This window comes from Pseudophryne corroboree, chromosome 1, assembly GCF_028390025.1.
Source record: "Pseudophryne corroboree isolate aPseCor3 chromosome 1, aPseCor3.hap2, whole genome shotgun sequence".
Taxonomy (NCBI): domain Eukaryota; kingdom Metazoa; phylum Chordata; class Amphibia; order Anura; family Myobatrachidae; genus Pseudophryne; species Pseudophryne corroboree.
This window is the reverse complement of record NC_086444.1, coordinates 1,203,988,786-1,203,994,785: the sequence shown is the minus strand read 5'-3', so window position 1 is coordinate 1,203,994,785 and position 6,000 is coordinate 1,203,988,786. Positions and strand designations below refer to the sequence as shown.

The 6,000-nt window shown below is 47.2% G+C and overlaps 1 long non-coding RNA gene across 3 annotated transcripts in view; it reads left to right on the top strand.

The window, feature by feature from the left end:
• The first annotated feature begins 229 nt into the window (after positions 1–229).
• The window catches only part of LOC135020681 (uncharacterized), a 239,000-nt gene continuing 233,229 nt past the window's right edge, over positions 230–6,000 (top strand). Inside the window, exon 1 of one of the 3 annotated variants that reach the window (XR_010218087.1) lies at positions 230–799. This is a non-coding gene — a long non-coding RNA (uncharacterized LOC135020681). Of the gene's footprint in view, positions 805–951; positions 1,548–6,000 lie in introns of those variants that run through there. The other 2 variants (XR_010218136.1, XR_010218186.1) reach the window with 2 other exon arrangements.

Genomic DNA, 6,000 nt, shown 5'->3' with positions numbered 1-6,000 from the left:
AATAGTATACTGGCTGCTTTATTTTTACACTGCAACTTAGATTGCAGATTGAACTCACCCCACCCAAATCTAACTCTCTCTGCACATGTTACATCTGCCTCCCCTGCAGTGAGTGCACATGGTTTTGCCCAACTGCTAACTAAGGCCCTCATTCGGAGTTGTTCGCTCGTTAGCTGCTTTTAGCAGCATTGCACACACTAAGCCGCCGCCTACTGGGAGTGAATGTTAGCATATCAGAATTGCGAACGCAAGATTAGCAGAATTGCGAATAGAAATTTGCGCAGTTTGCGACTAATCGCTCCATTGCGAAAAATTCTTACGAGCGAACAACTGGGAATGAGGGCCTAAGTTCCTGCTGCGATCAACTCAGAATTACCCCCATGGAGCATTGCATAAATAACATTATTATCATAGGCGTGCGCACGGGGGGTGCCTGGTGCGCACAGGCACCCCCTAATGTCCGGCACCCCCCTCATAATGGTGCGTTGGTGGGGCCACGTTGTCCGGGTGACTCTCTCTCCCCTCCTGACAGGCAGCCGTTCGGGTATACTGCGGAACCGGACCGCGTTATTTAATGGAACCGTGGGTGCGCACTGTATGGCCAGGCAACAAGCTGAAGGGGCCGGGCTGCATGATGAGGCTCATAGCGGGTGGAGCTGAGGGAGCCTCCCAGAGTGCAACTTCTCAAAGACATTCAGTGTGCTGAGAGTCCGGGCCGACTGATGAAGCGGCCAGCAGGTGGAGCCGAGTCAGATGAGAGGTGCAGGAATAACCTGCAGACTTGGTGGCTGGTGGTGGGGTAAGGTGATTACTGGAAGGACAACTGACAGAGGGACACGCTGATGCTGATGATAATGGCTGCAGCCTGCTTCTCACTCAGAGGCAGATTGTATGCCTGTGACAGTGTGAGCAAAAAGCAGCCATTATCATCAGCACAGCGTGTCCCTCTGTCAGCTTTTGCGTTGGATCCAGGTTTAAACAGGGTTACATGGGGGTTGTGCGCCCCCCTCCCCCAGGGGATGTATTCATTCCTCACTTGAACTAGTTCACTTCAGCTTCCTCTCTCCTCACTCATGTTGCCCCGCCCCCATATGACAGCTCCTTCCTCGTCCCCTGCTTCCCCTGACTGGGCTAGACAGAGGGAGACTGAGACACTCAGAAGACATTCCCCAACTGTATCTCTGCTCCTCCCCCACTCCACCTCTGAGTTTGCTCTCCCCACCCTTCTGTGCCTCAACTCCCTCTCCCATATGTGCCTCAGCTCCCTCTCCCATATGTGCCTCAGCTCCCTCTCCCATATGTGCCTCAGCTCTCTCTCCCATATGTGCCTCTGCCACTTCCCTCCTCTGTGCCTCGGCCCATTTGCCTTCTGTAATTCTGACACTATCTTCACCCCCTCCCCTTCCCCATGTGCCCCTGCCCCTTTCTGTGTACCTCTGCTGCTTCCTCATGTGTTCCTCTGCCACCCCCATCCCACTATGGCTGGTCGCTGAGATCAGTGGCGAAGACCATATACAGCGCCACATAATCCATCTAAAGGATAATAGGTAAGCACACTTTTCTATTGATAATTTTATAATTTTTCTTTGTGTGTGTGTGTGTGTATATATATATATATATATATATATATATATATAAAATTTTACGTGTGTGTGTATAGATGTATTTATTTACATTTCTGTTTTACATGTACTTGACTTATTTACATATCTGTTTTATGTGCGTACATATATTTATTTTACATTTCTATTATATGTGCATGTGTGTATACAGTATACATATATATACACACACTTTTCTTTACATGTCTACTTTAGCAGTGTGTATTTGTGTGTCTGTGTATGTGTGTGTGTATATATATATATATATATATATATATATATATATATATATATATATATATACATATACACACATATAGAGAGAGAGAGAGAGGCCGCGGCACCCACGGGGATAACGCTCAAAACCACCTCAGGTGCAACATCTCTCAATAGGACATCTAGTACTTCTAAAGTCAGTCAATGTTTCATTTTATTTCTAAAATTTTGTCAGTACACATCCCTGTGGTGGTATTAAGGGTTAGCCCCGTGAGTGCCGCGGTCTGTATCTATATCTATTATTACCCCCCCCCCCCCCCCCGAGGGCACCCGGGCATCTTTAATTTACAAATTTATGAATTTTATATGTAAAATTTATTATTTTGCAACAGTGACTGGAATGAAGGGGACCAGTAATGAGGGGGGTAAGCATAATAAGACAGATGGGGCCAGGAACAGGAAGTGTGGAGGTGACCTGCAGATACTGAGTACAGTTATTACAGGGTCCCGCATTGCCTGCACCCCTGTCATGTCAATGAACATGGGAAAAATGAGAGAGGGAACCTAACAGACTGGCTCATGGTGTGTGGAATTACGTGAATTTCGGCTACTGCTGTGTGGCGTAATGTGAATTTTGCATCATACTGTGTGGCATAACTTGAATTTATCCTCATACGGTGTGTTATAATGTGAATTTTGGCTCATACCGTGTGGCATAACTTGAATGTATCCTCATACTGTGTGGCATAACGTGAATTTCAGCTCATACTGTGTGGCATAACGTGAATTTCAGCTCATACTGTGTGGCATAACGTGAATTTCAGCTCATACTGTGTGGCATAACGTGAATTTCAGCTCATACTGTGTGGCGTGATGTAAATTTTGGCTCATACTGTGTGGCATAACTTCAATTTATCCTCAATTTATCCTCATACGGTGTGTTATAATGTAAATTTTGGCTCATACTGGGCCAGATGGCCTTGAAAAGTGATAAAATGGAGAGTGATAAAAGGACCAGCCAAAAAGCTCCTTACTGCCATGTTACAGGCTATGTTTGAAAAATGACAGGAGCTGGTTGGTTGGTAGTTTAACTCTCTCCATTTTATCACTTTTCAAGACTTAGGGGTATATTTACTAAGCCTTGAATGGAGAGTGGATGGTGATTAAAGTCCCAGCCAACCAGCTCCTAACTCATTTTTCAAACACAGCCTGTGACATGGTAGGATCTGATTGGCTGGTACTTTATCATCCGAGGCTTAGTAAATAGACCCCTTAGTACATCTGACCCACTGTGTGTCGTAACGTGAATTTCGACTCTTACTGTGTGGCATAATGTAAAATTTGTCTCCTACTGTGTGGCATAATATTCATTTTGACTCATACTGTGTGGTGTAACGTGAATTTCGGCTCATACTGTGTGGCATAATGTGAATTTGGTTTATACTGTGTGGCGTAATGTGAATAAGGGGCACTACTGACCGTAGCTGGTGAGCATTAGGACATGTCTGAAAAATGCTTGTGTCCTGCATGTAGAGAGAGAGTGATGGCATGGAAAGAGGCAGATGTGGCTCTGATGGCACATGTTTACATTTGAAACTTTAGTTGTGTTATATTAAAACTCAATTTTTTGGCCCCCATAAATCTCTTGTACTTTTCAGAGTGGCCCACTCAAAACCAGGGTGTAGGTACCGGTGGGTGCAAAGTATTGGGTGTGTGTGTGTGTGGGGGGGGGGGGGGGGGAATACATATGCACCTAGGCCCACCACTCTAGTTCCGCCACTGGGTCAGGGACAGGTTGGAGATATGTAAGCAGTGATAGGGAGCAGGGGCAGCTAGGACTCAGGGATATGCTATAGCGGACAGTCAGTGCCAGCCAGCCGGTGTCGCACCATTATGTTTCATTTTATTTCTCTGTGGAGTATTATATCTACTTGTATTTTCTCTATCGTCCTAGTGGATGCTGGGGTTCCTGAAAGGACCATGGGGAATAGCGGCTCCGCAGGAGACAGGGCACAAAAGTAAAGCTTTCCGATCAGGTGGTGTGCACTGGCTCCTCCCCCTATGACCCTCCTCCAAGCCAGTTAGATTTTTGTGCCCGGCCGAGAAGGGTGCAATCTAGGTGGCTCTCCTAAAGAGCTGCTTAGAAAAGTTTAGCTTAGGTTTTTATTTTACAGTGAGTCCTGCTGGCAACAGGATCACTGCAACGAGGGACTTAGGGGAGAAGAAGTGAACTCACCTGCGTGCAGGATGGATTGGCTTCTTGGCTACTGGACATCAGCTCCAGAGGGACGATCACAGGTACAGCCTGGATGGTCACCGGAGCCTTGCCGCCGGCCCCCTTGCAGATGCTGAAGTAAGAAGAGGTCCAGAATCGGCGGCAGAAGACTCCTCAGTCTTCTAAAGGTAGCGCACAGCACTGCAGCTGTGCGCCATTTTCCTCTCAGCACACTTCACACGGCAGTCACTGAGGGTGCAGGGCGCTGGGAGGGGGGCGCCCTGGGAGGCAAATGAATACCTATTTTGGCTAAAAATACCTCACATATAGCCTCCGGAGGCTATATGGAGATATTTAACCCCTGCCAGAATCCGTTAAGAGCGGGAGACGAGGCCGCCGAAAAAGGGGCGGGGCCTATCTCCTCAGCACACAGCGCCATTTTCCCTCACAGAAAGGCTGGAGGGAAGGCTCTCAGGCTCTCCCCTGCACTGCACTACAGAAACAGGGTTAAAACAGAGAGGGGGGGCCACTAATTTGGCGTTAGAAATATATAAAAAAGATGCTATAAGGGAAAACACTTATATAAGGTTGTCCCTATATAATTATAGCGTTTTTGGTGTGTACTGGTAAACTCTCCCTCTGTCTCTCCAAAGGGCTAGTGGGTCCTGTCCTCTATCAGAGCATTCCCTGTGTGTGTGCTGTGTGTCGGTACGTGTGTGTCGACATGTATGAGGACGATGTTGGTGAGGAGGCGGAGCAATTGCCTGTAATGGTGATGTCACTCTCTAGGGAGTCGACACCGGAATGGATGGCTTATTTAGGGAATTACGTGATAATGTCAACACGCTGCAAGGTCGGTTGACGACATGAGACGGCCGACAAACAATTAGTACCGGTCCAGACGTCTCAAAAACACCGTCAGGGGTTTTAAAACGCCCGTTTACTTTAGTCGGTCGACACAGACACAGACAGGGACACTGAATCCAGTGTCGACGGTGAATAAACAAACGTATTCCTTATTAGGGCCACACGTTAAAGGCAATGAAGGAGGTGTTACATATTTCTGATACTACAAGTACCACAAAAGAGGGTATTATGTGGGATGTGAAAAAACTACCGTAGTTTTTCCTGAATCAGATAAATTAAATAAAGTGTGTGATGATGCGTGGGTTCCCCCCGATAGAAAATTATGGGCGGTATACCCTTTCCCGCCAGAAGTTAGGGCGCGTTGGGAAACACCCCTTAGGGTGGATAAGGCGCTCACACGCTTATCAAAACAAGTGGCGGTACCTTCTATAGATAGGGCCGTCCTCAAGGACCAGCTGACAGGAGGCTGGAAAATATCATAAAAAGTATATACACACATACTGGTGTTATACTGCGACCAGCGATCGCCTCAGCCTGGATGTGCAGAGCTGGGGTGGCTTGGTCGGATTCCCTGACTAAAAATATTGATACCCTTGACAGGGACAGTATTTTATTGACTATAGAGCATTTAAAGGATGCATTTCTATATATGCGAGATGCACAGAGGGATATTTGCACTCTGGCATCAAGAGTAAATGCGAGGTCCATATCGGCCAGAAGATGTTATGGACACGACAGTGGTCAGGTGATGCAGATTCCAAACGGCACAAAGGTGTATTGCCGTATAAAGGAAGAGGAGTTATTTGGGGTCGGTCCATCGGACCTGGTGGCCACGGCAACTGCTGGAAAATCCGCCGTTTTTACCCTAAGTCACATCTCTGCAGAAAAAGACACCGTCTTTTCAGCCTCAGTCCTTTCGTCCCTATAAGATCATATCTGCCCAGGGATAGAGGAAAGGGAAGAAGACTGCAGCAGGCAGCCCATTCCCAGGAACAGAAGCGTTCCACCGCTTCTGACAAGTTATCAGCATGGCGCTGAGACCGTACAGGACCCCTGGATCCTACAAGTAGTATCCCAGGGGTACAAATTGGAATGTCGAGA